Source organism: Ornithorhynchus anatinus, chromosome 3 (assembly GCF_004115215.2).
Source record: "Ornithorhynchus anatinus isolate Pmale09 chromosome 3, mOrnAna1.pri.v4, whole genome shotgun sequence".
In the NCBI taxonomy this organism is placed as follows: Eukaryota; Metazoa; Chordata; class Mammalia; order Monotremata; family Ornithorhynchidae; genus Ornithorhynchus; species Ornithorhynchus anatinus.
The window spans coordinates 97628683-97642433 of NC_041730.1; the positions used below are offsets into that span (position 1 = coordinate 97628683).

The window sequence follows — 13751 nt, forward strand, 5'->3', positions numbered from 1 at the left end:
TGTTTTACTGTGGTTGAATAGCAGAATTTTTCAAGAGACTTTCATTTTCCATGAACTGTTTTCTTAAAAAAAATCTACTCACTGCAAAATTAACTTTTTTGAATTGATTTCAGAAATTTTGTATATTCAGGCAGGCTGCCCATATTTAACTCAGAACTTGGAATGAATAGTTTAGAATATTGGATATGACACTGTTTTCTATCTTGGCTAGGAGAGCTTACACCCTAAGGACATTGGCCAAGATAAACGGGCTTACGTAAATAGAGTTGAAACAATATCCTTTGCTGTCTTAGAGTGACAAAGCATACATTTAACCAAGATCTATTTGGAATTTTTCATACTGTCAGGAATCAGAGACTGAAATTCTCAAGTGTTTTCAGTATGGTGTTGTATGGTAGGATTTGGGGTTCAAATGACATGTTGGCTTCCAAGTTTTTGACAAGTCCATTAACCTTTGTGCATGGACTCCCAGGACATAATTGGCTAGTCTGCTTAACGGAACAGCTATAAATAGCAGTCTTTGATGCTTCATAACATATTTATTCTTTGTTTCCACTTATTCTCTGTCTTACTGTTGTTTTCCTCCAATTGAGTTATGTTTAGGTAAGATAATAAATCAAAGGTCATGAAGAGGTTGGAAAAATTGTAATTTGACTTCTCTGCTTGAATTCACTTTCCTGAACAGAGGGGAGATTTTTGTAGAATTTTACTGAATCTGCTTCCTCTTAAGTGTGACTTTCATCTTAAATGTTTTGATTTTCTCTTAAGAAAAAAACAGTGTCATGGGGAATCACTTAAGTTGGCTGTTAAAATGTGGAAACTCACCCTCTTTCTTCCTGCTCTTAATTGGAAGTAGAGAGAGCCCAGATCATTGATCAATCAATCAGTCACATTTATTGAGTGCTTACTGTCTGCAGGGCATTGTACTAAGCACTTGGGAGAGTACGCCGCAACAACAAAGACAAAATCAAACTTCATTTTTGTCAACAGTTTCATTTTTTCTCTATCTTCCATGGCTATGTGAAACTTTTCTTAAAATAAAGGGCATCTATTATTTAAATTATTCAACACAATTAGGCTCTTATGTACGAGATGATCTCACAGAAATAGGCCTTAACCCATTTTCATTGCCCAAATGTCAGTCTCATAAACAGAGCACTGGGATTTGTAGGCATGCTCCGAAGATGACCTCAGTCTCTTAAAATTTACAAAGAGCATCAGGATAAGTATTATCAGAAAGGAAAAACAACTATTTTTAAAAGTCTTCAAAGGTATTTAAACATTCTCCTTGTACCCCCAAAGTAATTGGAAGGCCACATTCATCGATTAATTTAATTTGTGCTTTTTAGACAGAGGTTTATTTGTCCATAACACCTTGACCCACATCATCACTTCAGTCTACTTTATCATTCATGAACTTAATTTGCACCCACCGTGGCACTCAACTATATGTGACTGCTCAATTTATAAATTTTGCCCACTCCACTTGTAAATATTTTTATGTTTCTTTCCTTTAAGTGTATAAGTTCCTTGTGGGCAGGGAATATGTCACTTCATTGTTTGGTATTTCCTTGGTGTCTAGTAAAATGAACTGCACCATGCTCTTTCCTCTAGGCTACACTGTTTCTCATCTTTAATGTGAACTTGGACAAGTCACATAACTGGTCTGTGCAATAGTAGCCTATTGATCAATTAAATGTATTGAGCACTTACTGTGTGCAGAGCACTGTACTAAGCACTTGGGACAGTACGATATAATCATATGAGACACATTCTCTATCCCCAGTGATAATAGTCTACCTCTGAGAACCCCAAGAAGATTAGTGGATCAAATATTAAGTAGTATGTATATATAATACCATGCATTTATACTTCAGTTCATTATCCAAAATGGAAATTAATACAATTGCACAGATACTAGCTTGTGACAACAGGCACAGAGGAAAAGGATGTATGGTTAAAATCCTGGCTATATAAACAACCAGTACAAATGAGTCATCTAGACAGTTTCTTGACCTCTAAAGGACATCACAGGGTGCTCTGCAGCTCAGTCTTAACAAAATCGGTTGTATCCTTAGCTATTTCAGTCACATGCCCACGTATCAAATATTTATTGTTGTTCAGAACAGCCATTCTTTCCTTTCTGAATTCAGACCATTTGCAATGCTGCACAGATCGAGAGAGCAAACGACCAAGATATTCCTCAATGTGGAAAGAGGTTTCTTATTAAATCATTTTTATATATGCATTTTTATTTTATGGGGCCAGATACAAGGTTCCTTCAGATTCAGACAGAGGTCAAATATTTTGATTGTGGATCTCTATTTGATGGCCGATGCAAATATATGTAACCAAGGCTCAGTAGTGCTAAATGTAAAAGGGGAAAATCATCCGGGGCAAAATATTTCCACTGGAATATTTCACTTTAGATTGTAAAATAGACGTAAGGGCCTCACAGTATTATGCTGCTTGAGGGGGAAAATAGAAGCATGTCAATGCATTTTTTACAGAAAGTCCAGCTCTATTATTGATTCATTCTTTGTTACAGGGCAGGGTCCCCTGTGCCAGAAAATGTGGACATTAAGGACAATCCTGAATAGCAGATTGAACTTTGTTGCTGACACTGACTTGGGGAATTGAGTAATATTTGAAAAATAATCTCTATTAAAGAGGAAGAGGCAATGCCCAGAAGCAATGTTGTTGTACACAGATTATTTTACAGCCTCCCTAGGGTTTGAGGTCCAAGTCAGTCACAACATCAGAGGAACCTCTACTCTGGGGTGGCCCTAGATAATGTCTGACTAGATCTTTTTTTCAGAAATGTGGGTCATAAACACAGTGAGGCAATGGGCATGCTTCAAAGGAGCATAAAGGAGGGCAAACTGGTTTCATTATCTTGTTACTACTAGTCATTTTATTTATTTGAGTGTGATGAAGTAAGGGTTTCTTTATGGGGCTAACAAGCCATAAAAACCAGAAAGGGGCCTCTCTCCCTTGGGCCATCCTGAATATAAAAGCCCCATTTAAAGCATCACTGCCTCAAATGGTTTTAAATATTATATGCTTTTTAACTGGAGGTATAAGCTTCACAGTTTGGCCCAAATTATGTTTATGAAGTTGAAAACACTTTATTTTTCCCCAGGAAATCATGGAATTGAATTTAAAAAAATCACAATTCACATTCCACCCCCACACCTGCAGAGCACTTGGTCAACATTCACATATTTACCCCTATGGATTATTGGAAAGAGGATAAGCAGCTGTTTGTGGGAAGGGAAAATATCGATTAACAAAAAATCAGCTGAAGCACTTAATTATTTCAGCAGCAGTTCTATTAATATTATGCAATGCTAATTGATACTGTTGGGAATGAAAAGTAAGGACAAAGCTGACAGAAATAAGACACAGCAATGTTGCATATTCATAATTTCCATTTTAACTTCAGAATAAACCAGTGTCAAGAACAATGCTTAAAGCTGTGATCGCAAATGTGCTAAAGAAATAGAATGGGTTTTTTTGGTCATGAATATCAGGCAGTGGATTTTTCACTTTTACTAGCCACAGGGATAGAGATCTTCCTTCCATGGAAATAGAAGTGTGAACGGTGCAAAACCTCTTTAGAGCGTGCGTCTGGTGCCATAGTCTTCTCTAGAGGGCGGGCATTCGTCTCCACAGAACGGAATAGAGTCTGACCCTGACCCTGCTGCAGCCTTTGCTGTGGAGAGACTTGGTGTTGAAACAGGAGAGAGATTTCAAGTTCAGATTGAGGTTTGTTTGCAGAAGCAAGGATAAGAGGCCACCCACAACTCCCGGGCACTCAGAACAATAAGCTTCAGGAAATATCTCCCCATGAAAGATCTTCAAGAATACAAAATTCTGTGGACTAGTTTTTCTCCCACTGACCATCATTATTCTTTTGGACTCGTTGCATGCTTAATAGCTCTCAGCCATGAGTGTGGCCCACATTGCTGTGTCTTTAACCTTTTTGAATCTGTTACCGAGATTCCTTGTTTGCGTTGGAATGGCATTTATGTAGACTATTAATGTTCTAGGGGTGGGGGAGGTAAGCTTTTTTAGACATTTCTTTTCTGAAACAAAAATAAAATTTCACAGCCCTTGTTTCAGTAGTTTCAACATGCTGAGGTAGAACTCAGACCCATGAGCGTCGAAAGTATGGATTAAAAACAAGGACTTGTTGAATTAGCTGGGAGTTGACTTTTGAGTTGACAATTCCACCCAACTGGTTTAAAGCCCAGTACTGACTTTTTTGTTTTTACTTCACTTGCAACCAGTTAAATTCCACTGGTGGCAGTAGGAAAAGAGCATTATGGGAGGATCCCCAAAACCAAAGGTATCAGTAACCTCAATAATATAGTACTGTTTGCAGTAATTAACCTCAGTACCTGTTTTTACATGTATAATGTAGAGATTTGCTATCATTCAACTCGCACAATTTCTACTTTGGAATCTTGCCATTTATTTTCCGAATAAGACCCCCTGGATTTCGTTCCTCCTCTCCACCCAACTTGCTACCACCTTAGTATAAGTTCTGGTCTTACCACAGCTAGACTGTGTATTAGATTCCTCACTGGTCTCCTGCCCTCCGGCCTCTACTTCCTCCAATCTAGACTACCTGCTGCTGCTTGGATCATCTTTCTCAAGCATCACACACCTTACATCTCTCCACTCCTCAAAAACATCCCACAGGCTTCCTGTGACTGTTTGCATCAGACAAAAGCTCTTCACAGTTAGCTTCAAGGCCTCACCATCTGGCCTCACCTCTCTTGTCTCTTCATCTTTAGCATGGCCTAGAAGCATTATGGCCTAGTGGAAAGAGCATGTTCCTGGGAGACGGGCCCTGGGTTCATTCATTCAGTTGTATTTATTGAGCGCTTACTGTGTGCCGATCATTGTACTAAGTGCTTGGAAGAGTACAATATAGCAATAAACAGACACATTCCCTGCCCAGAATGAGCCTACAGTCTAGAGAGGAAGACAGACGTTAATATAAATAAATTACAGATACCACCACTCATCTGCCCTGTGACCTCGGACAAGTTACTTAACATCTCTGTGCTTCAGTTTCAGTAATCATCTCTGTGCTTCAGTAATCTATAAAATGGGGGTTAAATCCTACTTCGTTTCATTTCTACTGTGAACCCCATGTCGGAAGGGTCTGTATGACCTAATTATCTTTATGTACCCCATCACTTAGAACAGGGCTTGGCATATAGTAAGCACTAAACAAATATTATTTTTACCATTATTGCTCACTATTTCTCAATCCACTGTCTTCACTCCTCCCAAGCCAATCCTTCCAGCTATCCCTTGCTCTTAACTAACTCTCCTCTGTCTTGTAGCTCACACTGTTACCCTGACTTGGAACTCTCTCCTTGCCCTCAAGAGACACACCCCACTCCTCTCATTAGTATTATTATTATTCTCTCCAGACTCAAATCCCTCCTAAAATCCCACTTCTTCCAACAAGTTTTCCCCGATTAATTTTCTGCCACCATGAGCCATGTCATCCCTTCAACCAACTCTAGATATAAACTTATTTACCCTCTACTAAGTGCTAAATTACTTATTTTTGCCATTCTAGTTGCAAATGTTTTTGTGTTTGTCTCCCCTGTAAAAGTGTAAGGTCCTCTTGGGCAGGGAATTTGCCACTCCATTATTTTGTACTTTCCAAGCACATAGCACAGTGTGCTGCACTGAGTGATCACTAAATGCTGCTGTTGCTACTAGTACCAGTCAATCAATAGTATTTATTGAGCCCAAAATGTGGGCAAGAGCACTGTATTAAGGGGTTGGGGAAATATAGCTGAGTTCATGGACATAATTCCTGCCTTCTATCTCTCCCCACTCCAATCCATACTTCACCCTGCTGCCCGGATCATTTTTCTACAGAAACACTCAGGACACGTTTCCTTATTCTTCAAGAAACTCCAGTGGTTGCCCCCCATCTTCACGTCAAACAAAAACTTCTCACGATTGGCTTTAAAGGACTCAATCAACTTGCCTCCTCATACCTCACCTCACTACTCTCCTACTACAACCCAGCCCACACACTTCACTCCTCTAATGCTAGTGTTCTTACTGTACCTCAATCTCGTTTACCTCGCTGCCAGCCTCTCACCCACGTCCTGCCTCTGGCTTGGATTGCCCTTCCTCCTTATATCCGAGAGATTCATTCATTCATTCAATCATATTTATTGAGTGCTTACTATGTGCAGAGCACTGTACTAAGTGCTTGGAATGTACAATTTGGCAACAGAGACAATCCCTGCCCAACAATGGGCTCACAGTCTAAATGGGGGAGACAGACAACAAAACAAAACAGAACAAAACAAGTAGTCTGGTGTAAATATCGTCAAGATAAATAGAAACATAGATATATGCACATCATTAACAAAATAGAGTAATAAATAATATGTACAAATATGCATAGTGCAGTGGGGAGGGGAAGGGGGAAGAGCAGAAGGCGGGAGAAGGGGGAATGGGGAGGGGAGGAAGAGCAGAGGGAAAGGGAGGGCTCAGATTGAGAAGGCCTCCTGGAGGAGGTGAGCTCTCAGTAGAGCTTTGAAGAAGGGAAGAGAGTTAGTTTGGTGGAGGTGAGGAGGGAGGGCATTCCAGGTCAGCCGTAGGATGTGGGCAAGGGGTCGACAGTGGGACAGGCATGAACGAGGGACTGTGAGGAGGTGAGTGGCAGAGGAGCGGATTGTATGGGGTGGGCAGTAGAAAGAGAGAAGGGAGGTGAGGTAGGAGCGGGCAAGATGATGGAGAGCTTTGAAGCCAAAGTGAGGAGTTTTTGTTTCGTGCAAAGGTTGATAGGCAACCACTGGAGGTTTTTGAGGAGGCGAGTGTCATGCTCAGAGCATTTCTGAAGGAAGATGATCCAGGCAGTGGAATGAAGAATAGACTGGAGTGGGGACAGACAGGAGGATGGGAGATCACATTAAACCAGTCGGGATATTATGAGAGCTTGTACCAGCAGGGTAGCAGTTTGGATGGAGAGGAAAGGGCAGATCTTGGTGATATTGTGAAGGTGAGACTGGCAGGTTTTGGTGATGGATTGGATGTGTGGGGTAAATGAGAGAGCAGAGTCAAGGATGGCACCAAGTTTGCAGGCCTGTGAGACAGGAAGGATGGTAGTGCCGTCCACAGTGACAGGAAAGTCAGGGAGAGGACAGGGTTTGGGAGTGAAGATAAGGAGCTCAGTCTTGGACATGTTGAGTTTTAGGTGGCGGGCGGACATCCAGGTGGAGATGTCCTGGAGGCAGGAGGAGATACGAGCCTGGGGGGAGGGGGAGAGAACAGGGGAGGAGATGTAGATTTGGGTGTCATCTGTGTAGAGATGATAGTTGAAGCCATGGGAGCAAATGGTTTCACCAAGGGAGTGAGATAATTACTCTCTTCGCCTTCAAAGCCTTATTGAAGGCACATCTCCTCAAAGAAGCCTTCCCTAAGTCCCCCTTTCCTCTTCTCCCACTCCCTTCAGTGTCACCCTGATTTGCTCCCTTCATTCATTCCCCCCTCCCAGCCTCCCAGCACTTATGTACATAGCTGTACTTTATTTATTCATATAATTGTCTCCCCCTCTAGACCGTAAGCTCCTGGGCTGGGACTGTGTCTGTTTACTGTTAAACTGTAGTCTCCCGAGTGCTTAATACAGTGATTTGCACACGTTAAGTGTTCAAGAGATACAAATGAGTGAATTATTGCCGTCCACAAGTAGCTTATGTTCTGGTAGGGGTCAAACAGAGGCTGAGGTAATTTACAATATGAGAATGAAGAAGTAGGAATTAAAGGCTTGCCAGGCAAAATCTGCACTTATCTAGAGCTCCTTAAGAGATGCTTTAGAGCGTGGGTGAGTAAAAGGTCATCATATTGCTTTTCTCTAAGGTTTCATTTTTAGTACGATTTCTCTCCCTATGCCACATAAGCCATCCTCATTGCTCTTTTAGGTGTTTATTTGAAGGATGCTACCTTTTTCTAGTATGGGTATGTGTATTTATGTGCAATGGACTGGAAATTCCACTTGTCCTGTGGTTTGGGTGTATTTTTTTTTTCTTCTTTATTCTCTCCTCTTCTGCTATAGTATCCTTCTCTTCAGGATGTCATTTCTTTTAAATTACTCAGAACAAGCAAGATCCTTGAGAGATACTCTTCTGTGTAAGCTTATTATGGCCACAGAACAGTTCTGCTAGATTCTGTTGTACTCTCCCAAGGGCTTAGTACAATGCTTTTCACAGAGTATGTACTCAATAAATATGGTTGATTGACGAATCTGACAAAGGGCAAACAGTAAACATAATCAATTTCTCTTGGTAACTCCCTTCAGCCCCTCCATTCTTAACTGTTCTAGTTTCTCAGAAGCCAAAGTTTATATGGCTCTACTGATCTCTTTTCAGACATTATATTTAAAAGAAGAGAAAGGAATGTATTTTAGCACAGCTTTCTCTCAATGTCTCTGGCTTTTGGGGCAATGACAACATCACAACACAAAATAGTTTTCCAAGGTTCTCAGAAATAAGCAAAAGAGAAACATGTTGACTTTGGATGTTCACTATCATTCTTACATTAAAAGGATAAATGCATTATGCAAGAGGGGTTCTCAGAATGTCTTTAAGGAGAAACTGCCCAGGCAAACTTCAGATCTGCTGAAACTGCAATACCAAAACTCAGTTTGCTTGTACCCTTTTATAAATATTCTGGACCATATACAAAATCACCACTGGAAATTCAGAGGTCAAGGGCAGTGGGAAAATCTTACACTTTCGATCAGAATAGATGTCAGGATCCAGTGTCAGTGACAACCTGTGAGTGTATTTTTAGTAAATCACAAAACAGTTCTCTTTTATTCTTTTTTTTGGAGTAACTCTTCACTGTAGGACAAGTTACTTCAAAACACCAGTTCAACAACGTCTGGCTGAATATGATTTTTAGTGAGTGGGTGTTTAACGAAAATGTCTTGAGATGTTTATGGACACTGGACTGTGAAATATATGCTAATGTTTTAATACACCAATATCTGTTGCATTGTATTTTCCCAAGCTCTTAATACAGTGATTTCCACATGGTAAGTGCTCAATAAATACCATTTATTGATTGATCATAGATGTGTTTTAGGAAGTAGCTATAACTGAAGTTGTTTTTTTACTTTGCTTCTATTTCCCTCTCAACTATTCCTTCATTCAATCATATTTATTGAGCACTTACTGTGTGCAGAGCACTGTACTAAGTGCTTGGAAAATATAATTCGGCAACAGATAGACAATCCCTACCCAACAACGGGCTCACAGTCTGGAAGGGGTCCTCTATTGAGCACTTACTGTGTGCAAAGGGCTGTACTAAGGGCTTGGGAGAGTACAACATAACAGAGTTGGTAGCCACCTTTCCTGCCCAAAACGAGCTTACCATCTAGAGTGGGGAGCTGACATTAATATAAAAAATAAATGACAGATATGTACTAAGTGTGCGGGGCTAAGGGTGTGAGTTCAAGTTCAAGGGTGACCCAGAAAGGAGTGGGAAAAGTGGAAATGAGTGCTTAGACAGGGAAGGCCTCTTGTTGCATAAAGCTAAAATCAGTCGAATGAATTTCTGAGACTTTTATACTGTGCTAATAAAATTTATTGAAAACTATCCTTCTTGTATAGAGCTCATGGAAGTATAAAAATATGTCATCTCACAGTAAAAAGTTATACAGGACACTTACCCTTTCCATGCCTCGAAGGTCAACAAAGTAGGAGTTCATCAGAATAAGCATGAAAGAGGATTTAAAGTGAGCTCTTTCTAATTGTTACATTTTGGGGAAATGAACTCACCTCATTTCTTCCTCCAAATGCTCAAGATAAAAGACTGTTATTTCATGGGAAGACTATTCTGTTTCAAGGCTCTGTCTAGGCAGTATATTTTAAATCACTGGACTTGAGTTGAATTTATCAGCCACCCAGTGGCACCTTACAGATTCATATCGGATGAATCTGTTTCCATGTGACCATTAACTTCTTGACGGCCTCACTGGGCTTCTCTGTAGTTGGCTGAAAAGGGCCATCCATTTAGGCCTCAGAAGATCAGGTTACCACTCCTGACTTCTCCCTCATTGAGTTCCTGACTCTCCCATGGTCCGTAGCCTGCCATGTTGCAGAAGCAGCGTGGCACAGTGGAAAGAGCATGGGCTTTGGAGTCAGGGCTCATGAGTTCGAATCCCAGCTCTGCCACTTGTCAGCTGTGTGACTGTGGGCAAGTCACTTCACTTCTCTGTGCCTCAGTTCCCTCATCTGTAAAATGGGGTTAAGACTGTGAGCCCCACGTGGGACAACCTGATTCCCCTGTGTTTACCCCAGTGCTTAGAACAGTGCTCTGCACATAGTAAGTGCTTAACAAATACCAACATTATTATTATGTTGCCTTTTTCTCAAGATAGGAGTATGCTTACCCCAGGGCCAGTTTCAGACATTTGGCCACCCTGAGTCCGATTTGCTGCTCCCTCATGTGACCTGGTGACATCATTGCTTGGTGTTACCCAAGTGTAAGCAGGGAACAGTCTCTGAGGCCCCAGATAGTTAGCCCGAGCCATTCGCTTTGGTTCTGAGCAGCACCTATCTGCCTGCTGGGCCCTGGGAGGATGAGGAAGCTGCCAGCCCTGTGGGGAGGATAGGGAGCAGTGTGCTGGGGAGCTGGTGGGTGGCCATTCCTAACAAATCATGACCCACCTCTGGGATCAGCCCCCTCTGTGCCCCTCTGAGCCCAAGCTGTGGAGTTATAGGCTTTGAGGGAAAGGACCGCCAGTCTCCTAACTCTCAGAAAACTCCAAAGTGCGGCAGGAAATGCCATTTGGCCATGGGGAGCGACAGTGACCAAGGCTTCCCTTTTCCCCCCTGAGTGGCTGAGTGTCCCTGCTCTCTGATATTCTGGGTCCTGGGAGCCTTCATAGGCTTCTCCCCCTTTTATTCATTCATTCAGTATATTTGGCCATTTGCATCACTTCATCTCCCCCCATTAGAGTGTAAATAGTGTATATACTAGTATATCTAGTGTATATACCTCAGTTTTTCAGTACAGAGCTCAGCGTACAGTAGAAGCTCAGTACATATTGTTGATAATGATAATGATCAGTGGCAGGCAGCTGCTGTAGACTGAAGACAGATGGCCAGACCCGGGGTTTATGAAGGTCTGCTAAGAGGTTGTTGACTTCCCTTGCTCCCTTATATTAATCCCCCCCCCCACCAATCCCATAGCACTTATGTACAAATCTGTAGTTTTATTTATTTGTCTTAATGTCTGTCTCTCTCCTCTAAACTATGAGCGAATTGTGGGTAGGAAATATATCTGTTATATTTTATTTTGTCAAGTGTTTAGTATAGTGCTTTGCACTCAATAAATACAATTGAATGAAGTGAGCAGGGAATTGTCTCTTGTCATTCAGACTGTCAATCATATTTACTAAGTGCTTACTATGTGCAGAGCACTGTACTAAGTGCTTGGAAGAATACAGTAATAATAATGATGGTATTAAGCATTTACTATGTGCAAAGCACTGTTCTAAGCTCAGTACAATAATAATACAATAATTTCCTGTCCATACTGTACTCTCCCAAGTGGTTAGTATAGTGCTCTGCACATGGTAAGTGCTCAATAAATACAATTGACTGACTTTTTCTTCCATTGCTTTTCTCCTTTGATACTTCTTTTACAGACCTGGCCTGTGAATTTTGATCAGTTATGGAAAGTGTGACATATGTCAACCAGTGGAAATAGGTGGTCAGCATAAGAAGCTCAGATAATGGTAATACCGTGAATTTATACAACACTTTTGAACCCCAGAGCTCAAAGACATTGTGCTTGTCAAACATGAGAGAAACTTAGTTGAAGCCATTCTCCCATGTCACGTACTTGACCCCACAGTCGTCTTGCGTAGGTTTTCCAGCGTAATTCCAAGTGGACCTGCAGCCAGGGGTCATACCAGCTGGCCCAGGCCTGAACAGCAGTAAACCTTGTCCTAATTTGAGTTTTGAGGTTATATCTCCAAACAACTGTGGAAGAAATTCGAGGATTGATTGCAAAAGCGCATTTCCAAATATACCTTCTGCATGGGAAAAATATTTCAAATTGTGAGAAGCTGAGTTTCTTTGGCTGAAATGCCAAGTTTTTAATACAAATGAAATGAAGTCAAAGTGGCTTAAATCCCATGACTTGGCTATTTTCCTAGTTGAGTGCACTAGCGTTCTACCTCTGACCTTAGTTCAGATCTGACTTCTGCCTCTAATGAATGCGGATTGGCCGGACTCAACTCATTCTTAGCAGTGGTGGGAATGAAAATGATTGATTCCGACTGTCTCTGGCAACCCTGGTTCTTTCTCCAAAATCCCAGGCAGCACAGGCATTCGAAGGAATGAGTCGCTTTGTGGGTTGAGGAGAAAATTTCTGGGGGTGCCTTCCCAACCACTGCCTCCATCATTTCCACCACTAGGCCTCATGAGAAATATTTGTCAGCGTTATTAGACACCTTGGGAGCCTCAAGGATCACAGAAAACTCTAGCAAACCATTAAATGGGTGAATTAGGGTTCGGTTGGCAAATTCCTCAGAACTAGATTGCCAGAGGTTTAGAAGGATAGGAAATCAAAGAGCAGTTAGCATATGAGGTGTGGCTAGTGATTCTGCATGTTCTCTGGATCCAGGCAAGCTCATTCATTCATTCAATTCACTCATTTATTGAGCACTTACTGTGTGCAGAACACTGTGCTAAGTGCTTGGGAGAGTACAATACAACAAAAAAACTGGCACATTCCTAGCCCACAACTAGCTTAGAGTCTAGAGAGGGAGACAGACATTAATATAAATAAATAAATTACAGATATATACATAAATTCTGTGGGATTGGGAGCGGGGATGAATAAAGGGAGCAAGTCAGAGTGACATAGAGGGAAGTGGGAGGAGAGGAAAGGAGGGTTTAATCAGGGAAAGTCCCTGGAAGGAGATGTGCCTTTGATAAGGCTTTGAAGTGGTGAATAATTCAGTCAGATTTGAGGAGGGAGGACATTCCAGGCCAGAGGCAACACATGGATGAGGGATCGGTGGCATGATAAATGAGATCGAGGTACAGTGATAAGGTTAGCATTAGAGGAGTGACATATGTGGCCTGGGTTATAGAGTAGTGAGGTGAGGTAGGAGAAGGTGATTGAGGGTTTGGAACACCCTCCTTCCTCAAATCCTACAGGCAATTACTCTCCCGCACTTCTAAGCCTTATTGAAAGCACATCTCCTCCAAGAGGCCTTCACTAAGCTCCCCCTTCCCTGCCCATAAGGAGTTTACATTCTAGTAAGGGTGAAACCCCCTCTCAGGGTCGAACCTGGAGAGTTTCCGTTACTCCACCAGTCTCAACTATGGGAGGGAGAGTCAAGCAGAGGCATACCCCTTCCATTCCCAGCTTGGGCAGAGGCTAGCAAGTGGAAGGCAATCTGCTACAAGTCAAAACTCACCGGTGCTGGGCAGCAGTGACATGGGAAAGAGTTGAGGGTGGCCACTCAAGTTTACTGTGCAGAAGGAGGCAATGGTAAACACTTCTGTATTCTTACCAAGAAAACGCTATGGATATTCTACCAGAACAATTGCAGGTGGAGAGCGGAGTGTTCTGGGAGAGATGTATCCGTGGTGTCACTATAGGTTGGAAACGACTTGACGGCATAAGACAAGAAGGTGTGAACAGAGGCTGAGATAATTTACAATAAGAGTAAGAAGAAGTAG

At 41.8% G+C, this 13751-nt stretch overlaps 1 non-coding gene across 1 annotated transcript; it reads left to right on the top strand.

The window, feature by feature from the left end:
- Positions 1-13338: 13338 nt before the first annotated feature.
- Positions 13339-13476, top strand: LOC114810424. The gene has a single exon (XR_003758124.1). It is a non-coding gene; the product is annotated as a small nucleolar RNA SNORA7 (small nucleolar RNA).
- The last annotated feature ends 275 nt before the right edge of the window (positions 13477-13751 follow it).